General features: G+C 35.7%; 1 pseudogene across 1 annotated transcript; it reads left to right on the top strand.

Moving 5' to 3' along the window:
- The first annotated feature begins 2,594 nt into the window (after positions 1–2,594).
- LOC147505585 (uncharacterized) lies at positions 2,595–12,639 on the top strand (annotated as a pseudogene). The gene is made up of 7 exons (XR_015193359.1): positions 2,595–5,852; positions 6,274–6,851; positions 7,573–8,351; positions 8,435–8,665; positions 9,078–9,143; positions 10,156–10,239; positions 12,336–12,639. The product of XR_015193359.1 is annotated as an uncharacterized LOC147505585 (transcript).
- Positions 12,640–15,457: the final 2,818 nt, after the last annotated feature.

Here is a 15,457-nt window from a genome sequence, read left to right as displayed (position 1 = left end):
GCATACAAGCAGTCCAATAACCCATGTACCTTGATTGATATTGTTTTCTTCTCAATGTGTGTCTAGATCCATTTATACTATAACTTGTGTTTATACCGAGATTATGGCATTAATTTGCATATAAACATCAAATACACGGATCTCCAGAAGAAACCTAGATAAATATTATAGATTATATTGAAATACTGAAAACAAATGAAATAAAAAAGAAAAATAAAAAAGTAGGCCTATCGATTTAAAACAAACTAACTTGAAACCAATAAGAAAGAAGAAAAATATAATACTTGTCGTGCTGAACCCCTCTTAAAACTCGATGATTGGAATTAGGGATTTGAGACAAAAGAGTGTAAAGAAAAGAAATAAAGAAAGAGATGATGACATTTTTATAGAGCTTCTACTATGCGCAGGGTGAAATTTATCAGAGAATGTCGTCGAAATTAAAGTGAACGGTTGGATTTTCTGTTTGACCGGAGGGAGAATGAAAGTAGTGCTAAAGTGGAAAACCTTTTTTTTTAATGTTTTTTTTGTTAACTTGTTTGACAACTTGTTCACTCATTCTTCCAGTTTTTATAGTAGATAATGCTAAGCTATCACTACTTGTTTAAATCGTTGTTCTGTCCTACTGAAGACCAAAACAAGGAGATAACTAGATAAAACTATGAATTGGTCTAGATCATGACTGCTTCAAAGTAAATACACAACTTGACATACTCATTTGAGGAACTGGAAGAAGTAATGTTCGAGTTATATTTACTAATACTCAACAGTGATTTGGTGATGAATTGATGATAGAACGGAAGGAAAAAAAAAAAAGATACACGTAACTTTTAATCCTTTCTACTTTTCTCGATGAAAACAATATAGATCAATAGAGCTTCTAGATTTTGGAAAAACAATAAACTATGATGAGTAATATTAACCAAAAATAAATAAACAACAATTATTAAAATGCAAAATCTAGAGTACGCATGCTATACATGTACTCTCGAATCTGGGCCCTCCTATCAGCAAAAGGTGCGTGTGTACTGCCCCCACAAAGTCTTGAATCAAGAGTCCTAAATCCAACGCACCGGTGCATCCAGCGCACTCTAGAATCGCTATTATTAAAACCAAAGGCCAACAATCAATCAAATATATAGGGCTTCTATATCAACGTTCAAACCAACATCTACCACAAAATATCCACTTAAAACTGATACAATCTAGAAGTGATTGTATCAAAAACACATAACATTAAGGCTTATTGAGGAGCCTTTGACCTCCTAATCCACACACAAGTGCAAACTACAATAATATTCTTCTCTCCTCCCAATAGATGAGATACACTACAATTTATAGCACTATCTACTTAATAACTAACCACTAACCTACTTACGAGATAATGCCTAAAATGAAGGAAACTAACCAACTGACTAAACATGACTATAGACATTAGACCTATGATTCTAGATTATGCACACATAACATAAACAAACCCCCAATCCCAACAACCAACTAATGCTTAAACCAAAATGAAATCTTAAACCAAACAATCCCCAATCAAACTCATAGTTTCTAAAAAAAATCGACTGAAACAGTAAGTTTAACTAATTGCCACAAAACAAAAAAAAAACCAACTGATTCATGAAGAATTTGGGTTAAAAAGATATAGAGGGAGAGAGAGAGTACCTTTTGCGAGCAGACGGTGGGTTGATGTGGCAATAATACTCGATGATTGCAATTAGGGATTTGAGAATGTAAGAACACTAAACAAAACTAGTGCTAAAGTGGACATTTTGTGTTTTTTTCTTTCTATTTTATTTTTTGAATTTTTCGCTAACCTGTTTGGCAACTTGTTCACTAATTGTTCCGGTTTTACCCTCACACTACATGTGGCTCAGAAGGCTGCGCACCACATCTATAGTGCGACATGCATACTTTAGAAGCGCTAAAAAAGAAAAATATGAGGGTCGATGAATAGTAGATTCACATACGTCATAGGGATATTTTTGTCATTTCACAGTTTTTAAAATTTTTTTTTTTTGGAGGGGTAAAATGGTTATTTTGCTATTTTAAAAATAGTTTTTTTTAATAAATGTGTGGGCTTCGGTGGGTCCCTGTGTTGGGAGAAATGTTTACCCCTAAGGATATAGTAGTAATTTTAAATGTATAAATTAATGAAGATAGTAAAAAAAAATTACTAATCTTAGTTTTTATTCCATGTAGATATTGAAAGGGAGCTAAGTATGCTATGTACATTGTACATCATATCAACTTCAATTATTTTTTTTCATGGCAACACCAACTATTTTGTTTTGACATTTACTTTGACATATTTACATAGGCGAAATGAAGGAGTCTAAGAGAATACATCCACATCCACCATGAGACTCTTAGAGAACTAAAATATGTTTAAATCTTTCAGGCAGGAAACAAATATATGGCGTACGTTAATTAAGATTGGTCTTCAAATTGAGTGGGATTCTTTTGAAATATTATTCACTAAACTATAAATTGTACTAAATAATACTCAAGTGAGGCGTATGCAACTCATGCTCAGTCACTCACCAGGTGTGCACTTAGGCTACCTAATTAAATTCTCTTACAACAACAATTATCTGCAAAAAAATCATTTGCAGGCCTTGTATACTCCTGCTTAATTAAGGAACTACATGTTCCTTTGCAAAATTTCTATTTCCTTTTTTCTCTTTATCCACCTTATGGATGGATATAAATGAATACCAATTCTTCAATTGTAGTGCAACGCACGTGCCCTTTAGCTGGTTACTATATACTGGAATATTTCCTCTCTCGGAGAGTTTTGTTGGGGTTTTGGGCTTCCACTTTTAATGAGAAAAAGAGAGTGAAAATGCAACTGAGACTCAGTTTGGGTTTCATTTCTTCTGGTCGACACTCAACTGTTGCAGCCGTTAGCTCAAAATGGCGATGTTAAGGAGGGTTTCTTCTGGTACTCTCTCTCCTATCTTGAATTCTCTTTCCTTCTTTCGTTTCAAAACTACTACTACTCCTACTACTACGTATCACCCACGTCAATCATCAACCACTTTTGCCGATAAAGACCACCTTCATTTTGATTTATTAGACAAATTGGTTAGAGATCGTTGTAAATCTGGAACCCTTGAGCTTGACGAGGCATTGGGTTTCTTTAATGAGTTGATTCGGTATCAACCCTTGCCTTCCATTCACCCTTTTACTCAATTGCTAGGAGCCCTTGTCAAGACCAAACACTATTCTACTGTTTTGTCCATGTACAAAACAATGGCTTCTGCTAGAGTCCAACCAAATATCGTGACACTTACTATCATGATCAATTGCTACTGTTCTATGGGTCGGGTGGATTTCGGGTTTTCTCTACTGGGGAATATTCTGAAACGTGGCTTTGAACCGAATGCTTTTACTTTCAATACTCTTCTCAAGGGTTTGTTTACGGAGGGAAAATCAGCACCGGCTTTGGAATTGTTCAACAAAATAGCCCGAGATGAAGTCACTTATGGGGTTGTCATCAATTGGTTTTGCAAATCATTAAATTCAGATACTACCCTTCAATTGATGAGCTCAATGGAAAAGGAAAAGCTGAAGCCAGGCATCCACATATATAGTATGATCATTGACTGTCTTTGCAAGGAAAACCGGGTGAATGACGCTGTCAATCTCTTTAAGGAAATGGTTGACAAGGGAGTTGTCCCAAATGTTGTAAGTTACAGCTCTTTAATTCATGGACTATGCAACATTCGTCAACTGAAAGGAGCCTTGAGCTTGTTTGAAGATATGTCCAAAAGGAGCATCTCACCGAATGTAGTAACCTTCAACATTCTTGTCGATGCCCTTGGCAATGAGGGTAGGACCAGTGAAGCACTTCAGGTGTTAGAATTGATGCTTCAAAGAGGTATAACACCTAATGTCGTCACATATAATTCTTTGATTCATGGCCTATGCATCTCCAGTAATTGGAACAAGGTAGCTGAATTGTTACACGATATGATCAGTCGAGGAATCTGGCTAGATGTGACAACATACAGTATTTTGGTCGATATGTATTGCAAAGAAGGGAAGCTTAGTGAGGCACATCAACTATTAGACGAGATGATTCAAAAAAATGTGGCGCCTAACACTATCACATACAACTCTTTGATGGATGGGTGTTGTTTGCAGGGTCGAATGGAAGAGGCTGCAAATGTTTTTGATTTAATGGTGGATGCTGGTCTGGACCCTGATATTGTTAGCTATAACACAATGATTAATGGTTATTGCAAGGCTAAGAGATTAGATGAGGCTATGCAACTTTATGAGAATTTGAAGTGCAAGTGTTTGAATCTTGATGTTGTTACATATAACACCCTTATTGGTGGGCTATGTAAGGTCGGGAGAGTTGTGGACGCAAAGAAATTTTTTGAAGACATGCAAACTCATGGACAAAGTCCAGATATTCTCACATATGGTACTTTAATAGAAGGTTTGTGTGCTAACGGTGGTCTTTCTGAAGCAATATAATTGATTCATTTGACGGAAAGCAATGGGTTAAAAACTAATGTTGTGATTTATAGCAGTATAATTCACCACATGTGCAGAGAAGGAAATTTGTTGGAAGCAAAAGAACTATTTTACAGCCTTTCTTCAAAAGAGGTGTTGCCCGACACCATAACATATACCACAATGATCAATGGCTTTTGTAAGGAGGGCATGTTAATTGATGCTCAAAGTTTGTTCACAGAGATGGAAGAGAATAGTGTAGCTCCAGATGACCGTACTTTCAATATCATGGTTCAAGGATTTATCAAAAGCAGAAATTTTGAGAAGGCAGTGCAATTTCTTAAGGCAATGGATGAGAGGAGGTTCTCGGCGGATGCAAATACTATGTCTATGGTTATAAATTTGCTGGCTAAAGATGAACCAAATCATGGGAGTTTGGACATACTTCGTAATTTCTTGTTGTAAGGGTGAGTTGCGGATGATATTTTCCGGTTGGGACTGTTGTTGTCAATAATGCTCTGTATGATGTGTTGTGACGAATGAGCTTTAGTTATCATGGTACATCAGCTAGCAATTATTCTTGTAACGAGTACGTCCAGCCATGTTTTTTAATTTCGTAAGTATTGAATTCTTCTAATCGATAACTTAATATGTTCTTTTATTTATTTATCATCCAGTATATCTTACCTTCAATTTAATGGATTATTACTAAGTTAATCCTTATGGTTCCCTGGTGTACTTGTAATTCTTAAAGTAATTGACTCGGATCTAGCTTAGGTTGCCTAATTTTCCTAAGTTACATTGACACGGATACGTGTGTCCGTATCGGACACCACAAAATATCAAAAAATTAAGGTATATCACATACGATATGATGTAAATAGCAGTTTACTGTCTAAAATATTTTGACGCCCCATTATTTCACTCGGTGTTTACTGTCTAAACAAGCTATTAAATTAGTAGGAAAAGGAAAGGATTGTTTTCATACTTCGTTGCCAAATTGAGCATATATTGGGGCTTCACAACACTCTTAATGTGTCTCCCTCATTGTGTCCCATTCTCTTCATCATTTGACGGATATCTGAAATTTTGTTTAGAGGCTATCAAGAAGTCTAAAAAAGATTCTCCACTCATTCTTTTCATTTTGTAAGTGGTTACTACTTCGATGACTGGCTAAAGATGAACCAAATCATGAGAGTTTGGACATACTTCGTAATTTCTTGTTGTAAGGTGAGCTGCGGATGATATTCTTCGGTTGGGACTGTTGTTATCAATCATGTTCTGTATGACCTGTTGTGACGAGCAAGCTTTTGTTATCCTGGTACATCAGCTCGTAATTAATCTTGTAACGAGTACGTCCTCCAACCATTTTCTTGAATTTCGTAAGTTTAAAAATTTTCTAATCGATAACTTAATATGTTCTTTTATTTTATTTTTATCATCCATTATATATTACCTTCAATTTAACGGATTATATCTCAGTTAATACTTAATAGTATATTAGTATCCATACTATTAACTCTTACACAAAGTGAGGTCTATCTAAACTATTGTTTGCTGTATATGATTATGTATATTCTTTGTATTTCTTAAGCTAATCTTTAAGAGCACTGATGCGTTCGATATCTATGGTTTGCTGTATATTATTATGCATTCTTTGTATTTCTTGAGAGATTGTTGAAGAGCATTGACGTTTTCGATGTCCTATTGGAATACCATTTTGGTCAAAACTTAAAAGTACTATGTATGCAATATCTTATTGGTATGCATAGTTTGTTAAGAACATTTTCCATCTGTTTTCAGGAGAGTCTACGCGTGTGAGATACCATTGGATAGTACTATGAACTTAGAAAGTTCACCAATAGGTAAAGTTATGTCTTACATGATAAAACCTAGGACATGGATACGGCGGTGTAGATGGTTCGTTGCGGAAGCAGCTCACCACATTTGAAATTTTATTTTTTTATGCCAATGAGCCTCTTAAACTTACTGGTAGTGGATAAGTTTCTCAGAATGGTAATTCTCCATTAGTTCCCAAAACTCTGGAAAGAAAAAAGCTTTTCCAATTACTTGGTACAAGCTGTATATTTCATGAAAGTGACATGTCCAAAAGTCATTTTTCTAATTCACTTTCCATGTTAGAGTTTCTTTTTCTTTTATCCTTGGCTCCCCATAGCAAATTCGCAGAGCGGTTGAGTAACTGAACGATCAGATCTACCAAATGCGTATGGAATAAGGACAACAGCTAGTATCGTTTGGAAGCTTAAGCTAATAGCAGACAAATCAATGTGGTGATAGGTCCCAGACTATGATACCTGGAGAAGGACTCAGGAACACGGTTACGTGGTACAACACATAATCTTAAATATATGGGGACAAAGGTACGCTTACTGGTATTTTATTTTTGTAAGTCATTGTTTTTTGTGCACATGATTAAGTTATCATAGTGTCTAGATTTAACATTATATTATGGGAAGGCGGATTTTGTGGGGGTGGGGGAACTGGGAAAAGGTTCTCTTGCAAGTTGCAATTGACTTACTTTACATTCTTGGTAAATGTTATGGCACTTAGTTTTTCTCGATGTATATTCTATTCTCTGTCTACTTAGTTTAGTTACTTTTATGATGCATCCTTGCAGGGGCGGATGCAAGATTCTCCACGGGCTACTAGCCTTAATTGCCACTACTATTTGGTTTTGACTTTTTGGGGGTATAATTCATGAATAGTGACCACTATCTTTTTTGGGGCAAAGTTGGGGGCTAGCCCCAGACAACCAACTCATAGATCCACCCCTGCATCCTTGGCCAATTTCAAGAACAGGAGATAGTTGTTGAATCTCGTGATGTTAATGCAACTGAGTTTTACGTGTGTGTCTATGTCATAAAAATTAGAAGAATACCCATCCAGTAAACAAGAGTGTTATGGTGCTAAGATCCTGTTTGTATTTTCAATAGGCTGCAAATGGTGGATTTGTAGATACTCTCCTCGAATATTTTTGTTGTATTTGATTTATGGAAACCAACCTTTTGGTCTGTAGACTGTACTTAACCACACCCTGTCTGCAAGTAGTTGTTTCTAATTTGTTCTCTTTTTAATTGTCAGGCTTTTGAAGACCTACCCAATATGTTGGAAGGAGTGCCCATTTTGTTCCGACAATTGAAGTATTTGAAGGTTGTAGAATGGTGTGATAAATCCCACATCTTTTCTTTGGCGAAATAATTAGAGATCTTCCCACATTTAGAAACTCTTGTTTTGGAGACAAGGAAGGTATTAACCTAGTATTATACCTGTTTCAAGTTTTCAACTCTTATCTTGTACTCGGACAGTTACAGCGTAAACTTGTGTTAGATTATAAGCTTTCTAAGGTTCACTGCAAAAGCAAAGTGTTTTTTTTTGTGTTGATGAACTTTTCGATTGCTAAGAGTTCCACCTATTATATTTTCTCTGTGTCACTAAGTAATGAGAGAGAGAGAGAGTTCACTAAGTAATTAAGTTTTTGGATTATTGTTATTATTATTATTTTATTATTATGCGTGTCTTTTCCCAGTCGATATTTGATGAACTGTTTCAACTGTCTATATTGTATTTCAAAATACGTTCAACGATATCTGATCTGAGCTGCTCGAAAACCCCCTCAGACCAGTGGTTGCTGTCCAGTGACATGAACCCTTAAAATCTTTGGTTCCCATCCTGTCACGTGTAATGGAACTCGAACAAGTTACTCCAATCGTCAGGTTCTCATTGCCTTCACTGCCATGCAATCGACTATCCAAGTCGGGTCAAAATTACGGACCCCGTATCCAACCCATTATCTTATTGGACATTTGGACCTAAGACAACATGGCCGTTGAAGAGCTCCAACTTCCAAATGGCTGAACAAGGTAAAAGGAGGAAGCGAAAGTCGGTTCGGGACCATAGATTCTCGATGTTGATAATTTGTAATTGGTAATTTGTTTTGTTTCAGAATCTATCGAGGATTTGGTTTGAAAATGTTGAGATGAAGCTGAAGGGAATTCTTCTTCACCAAGTTCCACTGCTGCCAACAAGAAATTAATGAATATAAACAATGAAGACAGAATCACTTATTCATCACATCCTCTCTTTCATGGACAAGAAAGAAGTTCTGCAAATCCTCTCATAAGAAAGAGGCTCTCAAGAAGTCTAAAAACTATTCTCCACTCATTCTTTTCATTTTGTAAGTGGTTACTGCATTTACCCATTTTCTTGTTTTATTAATAGAAATGCTTGATTCTACTTGAACAAACATGTTTCAATCTGTCACTTAACCTCACTATCAAATGTTTCAAGTTCGATGGGGTGTGTGTGTGTGACCTAATGATTAGTGGAACTTTCCTCTGAACTTTATTAATGCATATCATATTCTTGGGCTTGACATTAGGTTTCAAGTAGTTTAGGGGGAAAAATGTTTAATCTTATAATAGTTTAGGGTTCCCGATTTGATGCGTTTGGTTTCTGATTTTGTATTCAACCATGTGGTGATTTTCTTACCATAGTTTCACGTTTGAAGTTCTACTTTTGTTTGGGCTTCGTTAATTTTGTGGTCAATAGTTCTTAGTTGGTTAATTTGCTTCCTTAAATCTGTGTAGGTTTTGCTAGTTGGAGTGTATTTCCATTTTGTCAGTATTGCAGTGAAGAACTGTTTATACACCTTGGTTAGTGGTTTTTTTCTAATTTGTTTTAGATCTTACAGCAGTGGAATTTATTGTTTTGTAGAATTATAATGTCCTATCCTCCTTAATGGTGATATCTGTATTACTATATTGATGTTGTATCCTTTCGTAATTTTGATCTTAGTATATTAGACAATGTAAAAAGATCAATGTTAAAAAATCAAAATTGTCTGACAATGTCTACAGTGCAGAACTCCAGCTTTCTTAGCCTGAGTACATGTGCTTGGCTTTTGTATGTCCCTTAATAGTTGCTGAAACATGAGTGACTGGTGGACAGTGGTGTCTTATATGACCTTTCTTAAACACTGAAATGCATAGATGTCATTGTTCACAGTACAACATTTAATTAAATGCATCTGTATATTCTTCCATTTCTTTCTTTCATTATATGTATGCATGGAAGCTTTGTGACTTTGTGAGATAAGTCAGAACTTGGACAGACTATACAAGAGAAATGGCCAATTACCTATCCTTCATATTCTTATCTTCTTGTGCCTATCATATGTGCTGGTGCTTCTAGCTATAACAAGTTGGTGTTGGTTTGAGTTATGCACTGTTGAATCCCTAAATTGGTATGAAATAGCAGAATAATAAGGCTACACTTACAATTTTCTGTGATATGCTGAAACCAAAGTCTCTTAAAACACTTGGCCATCTTATATTTTCTAGACTGCTCGACACCAACTTTCTTAACATCAGTACAGAGTCCTCGGCTTTGGTGCGTCTCTTAATCACGTTTCACGTTCATTGTAGTCCTGCTTTTAAAACTTTGTAACGGAATTGTTGTAAGGTCTTAACTCAATTTCTCACATATTTTCATCAATCGGATATGATTCCTGCAGTCACATTGAACTTTTTTGGTCTTGGAGCTAGGTTATTTTGTATCTATTCTTTTGTACATCTTCATACTTCTTGTACTTCAACCAATGCCTTAAACGAAATATGATATGCTAATGGGTGTTTTTTTAATAAGGCTTATCTTCACTTCTTCTAGGTCTTGCTTAAGTCTCTATTGGAAAGTGTTGTTACGTCACATTTGGACCGACGAGACGAAGATTATAAAGAGGATAGGACAAAGGTGATTTCTATCTTCATTTTTCTATTTCCAATTATTACCCTCACTGTATTCACTCCCTTTAATCACATGTAGTAGGCAATATCTCTTCTTACAATATTGAGTATACAATATTAGGTTGAAAGTAGATTACAGTTTTGGGAGATAACGTTATTTCTTTTATTTATTTTGCTAAAATAGCGTTATTTCAAATATTCAAAATGGATCTGTTTCCAAACATATATGTGGCAATTTAAATCTGTGCCTAAGCATTGTTAATTAGTATCAACAAATAAACTATTTATCCTTTTAATCATTTGCATTAGCTAAGCAATCAGATCTAATCTTCCTTTTTGTTAACAACGTTTCTAGTCTTGGAGTTGTTCATTGAGAATCATCTGAACTTTGATTGATGGTTTATTGGTTTTGCTTTTGCTCTATGTTACATGGACACACCATATTTCAAAAATAATCTGTGTCGGATACGTATCCACGTGTCCGTATCGGACACACACGGACACATATTGTGTGTGATATACCTTAGTTTTTGATATTTCGCCGTGTCAGACACTCCGTATCCGTGTCAGATATGGACACGGACACATATTGTGTGTGATATACCTTAGTTTTTGATATTTCGCCGTATCAGACACTCCGTATCCGTGTCAGATATGGACACACGTGTCCGTGTCAATGTTACTTAGCTTTTGATTATATATATATATATATATAGGGGAAGGATAGAGGCACATTCACTGTAGCCACATTCTAGCCACATTGTAAATTAATCCAAACAAAATCGTGGACTTAAAAGTTGAATTAAATGCTGAATTTTTGTAGATATAATCTCCCCACCATGCAAAACATGCTCACAAAAATTCAGCTCATCCAAAGAAATCTAACCTTAGAACATGCTCACAAAAATTTTGGACCGTTAGATAAAAAACTCAAAAATAAACACGAATTTTTACATGGTTAGATATATCCAAATATTATAATTTTTTGTGAGAATGATCTTTATGGTAGGGAGATCATCTCCACCAGAAAGCAGACCTTAATTCATTTGTATGTGAAAAATGTGGCTATAATATGCACATAAGAATGTGCCTCTATCCCTCCCCATATATTATCATTGAAGATTAACTATTAATAAGTTACAGTATACAAAAGACCTGGTTGCAACCATTGCGATTCTACTTAGGCAGAGGTGGTAAAAAGGGCTCATAATGCATTTTATTGAAGGGTATCATCTTGAGAATGTGCCATGGAACATGCATTGCCAGCAATTCAACAAAGACTATGACAACAAACTTAGACCAGTCTTTTGACAGTCCGCAAGGAAGTCGTACCTATAGATCTGAAGCCAACACGACTGTGGATTCGATGCCAACAAGTTATTTGTACTTGTATGGCCTGAATCATCACATACTTTATTTCATACCATAAGCCATTGATCGCAATCGTATATCCAGTATCATAGGTCAAAACAGGATCATGGTCATTGAGTATACTTGGCCTTGAACGACAACTTAGATTTCATCTGCCTTCGACCTCAGGACCTTACTGTGATGCATTTTCAGAAATTTGTTTTCTAATTGCATCAGATTGTTTTTTAATCCCAATTTTTGCTATATCCAGTTACTAACACGAGTTTTTAGTTCAATTGGTTGTGTACCCCTCTACTCATGGGAGAGGTTGCAAGTTCGAATCCCATCAAGTGTTGGTTGGGATTTCTTTATTGTGTAATTATGTGATGGACTTTTGGTCCAGGGGAGCCTTCAGGCTAGATACAAGTGTTGCTACGATAGGTAGACCAAGGAGCGAAAGCAAGTCTTCATGGACAAGGTGGAGGCAGTTGGGTCTACTCAAAAGTGGTGCATCAGCGAGAGTCTTCGCTAGGTTCCCTTTGAGGTTGATGAGCCTTCGGGCAATGTAAGCCTTTATGTTATGGTCCTTCAGTGTAACCAGTGTGGGCCTGCCTTAACTCTCTCTAAAAAAAACTCTAGAAAATATAAATAAGATTAAAAAATACCTTTTTGCTTTATTTCTTTCATATGTTTAATGCTGTTATTCTCAGTTATTACCTTTTGTTCTCACTCTCTTATATCACATGAAAACAGGCAATCAAATACATCTTTGAAGTATGTTTGATCGAGACGTGGGGCTGCAAACGATGACGCTTACTTTGGGATTTAAGATTGGGGTCTTCTAATGTGTTTTTTGAATAAATTAAGCGCATGAAGAATGTTGTTTGTACTTTTGGGCTTTTGGCAGTGTTTTTGTATTTAAATAAGGTTTTACATTTCTGGTCTGGTCTGGTCTGGTCTGGTCTGGGAATAAGATCTCCTAACATTTGTAACTTGAATGTTTGAAAAGCTATTTTGCCTGTCCAAAACTCCAAATACATCATCTTCTTTGCGTACTGTTGCAATGGGTTTACTATGATATTCTATTTCATTAAGTCGCGTAGCTTGGTTTATTCATACATATTTGTCGCTTGGTAAAATATCACATGCCATGTGCAAGGAATTTCAATTAAGGGTGGAATTCGAGCTAAACAAGCCGAGCTTTACCATGCTTTAAATTGAGCTCGAGCTCGGCTCGTTAATTACACGAGTTTTAAATTGAGCTCGAGCTCGGCTCGTTAATTACACGAGCTTTAAATTGAGCTCGAGCTCGGCTCGTTAATTACACGAGCTTTAAATTGAGCTCGAGCTCGGCTCATATAGTTAAACGAGTGAGCTCGAGCCAAGCTTAAATGAGCCAAGCCCAAGCCGAGTTCCGAGCCCTCGGTTATTTTACACTATAAATATGCTATTTGAACTAAACGAGCCGAGCTTCATTAAGCTCATTTGTTACACGAGCTTTTATTTGAGTTCGAACTCGGCTCATATAGTAAACGAGCTCGAGCTGAGCTTAAACGAGCCAAGCCCAAGCCGAGCTCTGAGCCCTCGACTCAAATTCCACCCTTAACTTCAATTGTCAGTAAATTGTACACGTTTATATTTATGACAAGCTGAAATTGTCGGAAATAAAAAGGAATTTAGACATAACCCCCAATTTATAATTGGGAATCACTCTAATGTTTTTTTAAGACATGCCCCCCCCTTCCTTTTAAATGTCGGTTTTCTATTTTCGTCTTATAAAATAATAATTAATAATCCAAAATTCCCATGTTGAAATGCCGAATAGTTCTCAATGGCTATTAAATACATGAATTAAAATTTTAAACACCCATTGAGTGTGTTCATCGGTTCATGCTTGTTAATATAGTAGAATAGAAATATTTGATTTTAAATAGCAAATTACATACAAAATAGAAATCATTGAGGGCATATTCGGTATTTCATTATGGGAGTTTTCAAAAAAAAAATTATTGGAAGAAAATAGAAAACTTGGATTAATAGTCAATAAGAATTAGAGTCAAATCTAGTTGACCGGCATCAAACATTAAAATAGGGGGGAGGGGGTATGTCTAAAAAACCCTTTATTTTTTGTGTTTATAGCTCATTAGCCCACCATCTAATGACTCACAAACAAATGAATGCTAATCAACATTATTGATGGATTTGGTTGATGTGCTAGTCCTTTTCACAGATTCGTATGTGAAACAAAGCCTAACTTATTCAAAGAGTACAAGAAAGCATAACTAATACCAGTTGCTTATTCAATAAAATGATCGGTTTATATGATAAAGCATGTCCGACCTGCATAATTATCATTGCAATAATATACATGACTTATCAACAATGCTTGAATTGGGTGATTGCTAGTGCCAAATGTCAACTAGCAAAGTTGGTATAAACTTTTGGATGATGAAACCAAGGGTCTAATGCCTTTAATCCCGTCAGCACCAAAAACAGACTTGCCAATAAAAAAAAAAAAACATTGTTTGTCTTATTGTCTTAGGAAACATAATTAATCTCGACTAGTTCATGCCTCAAGCTCAATATAGTTATTTTATTGAACACTAATAATATTGGTCCTTTGAGTGCATATAATATTTTATAGTAATAATTTTTTTATAATAGTATCAATTTATTTTACTATAATATATAAATAATCAAGCATGCTTGATCTTAGATTCTTTGGCATGCTTGATGATCACGGAAATGCAATAACATATTTTGAATGGTATTTTCAAAAGAACTGTTTGGTTTTTATAAGTCTATATTTATGTTTTTATTGATAAATAATCTTTATTGATTGGAATGTGCAGAAGCACAAAGTTACAGACATAGTGAGAGTGATCTTCACAAGGCCACAAACTTACATGATCAAAGCATAAAACATAAGCTCCCAAATTCATGCTCTAGTAACACCGAAAGATGAACCCAGAATGACACGCGGTCAGTTTAGTACAAATTCCCTGAGATGGTTACGGTGAGTAAAAGAAGACCTCCAGAACCACAACAACCTCTTTATTTCCATGATCGACTTGTGTACAGACGGTACTTTCGCCCTTAAAACTCGATCGTTTCGGGTCTTGCACAATACCCAAATCATAGAATAAGGAAGTAATAAGCTACAAAGTTTGCGACCGAAACAGTTCCCACCCCTTTTTGGCCAGTACCTAAGCATATAAGAACGGGGAAAGCCAATTCAACAGGTTGCATCATCAAGGTCCACTTTTGTAATGCGTAAGAGCAATGTAAAAACAAATGAGGTATGTCCTCATAAATTGTGTTACAAAGAGAACACGTGGAATTTGCCATAGTACCTCGGTGTATGAGATTATCTGTTGTCAAAATTGATCCAAGCATAGTTTCCCAAAAGAAAATTCTGACTTGAAGAGGGATAGGTATTTCCACACCAAGTTGGTAGGAAATGGTATAGGATCGGAGGAGGCCTACAACTGCGTTCCTCGGTAGCTAGCCTCTCGTGGAATGAAGCAACAGAGAATATACCATTCTTTGTCAAGCTCCATTTGCAATTGTCTTATAGGCTTGATTCATTTTTGTTTTTTGAAACAAACATTGCATTAACAGATAGCAAAAAGATTATACAGAGGTCAAAATTGTAAAAATTAGTCTGAAATTTGAGACAGATGTCAAATTTCAGTTTTTATGGAGGAAAAACAAAAAAAAAAATTGCTATTTTCTCTGAACTTAAAATTTTTATGGCTGTGTACCTATACCTAATTTCCTGATATATATATATACGGTTTGGCTAGGATGACATACTTAGAGTGACATTCTACTATTCACGCCCTTAAAACCCAGCCCACGAACCAACAAAACAA

This window comes from Coptis chinensis, chromosome 4 (genome assembly GCF_015680905.1).
Source record: "Coptis chinensis isolate HL-2020 chromosome 4, ASM1568090v1, whole genome shotgun sequence".
Lineage (NCBI taxonomy): Eukaryota > Viridiplantae > Streptophyta > Magnoliopsida > Ranunculales > Ranunculaceae > Coptis > Coptis chinensis.
Note: the sequence above shows the minus strand (reverse complement) of the source record. Positions and strands in the feature narration are given on the sequence as shown.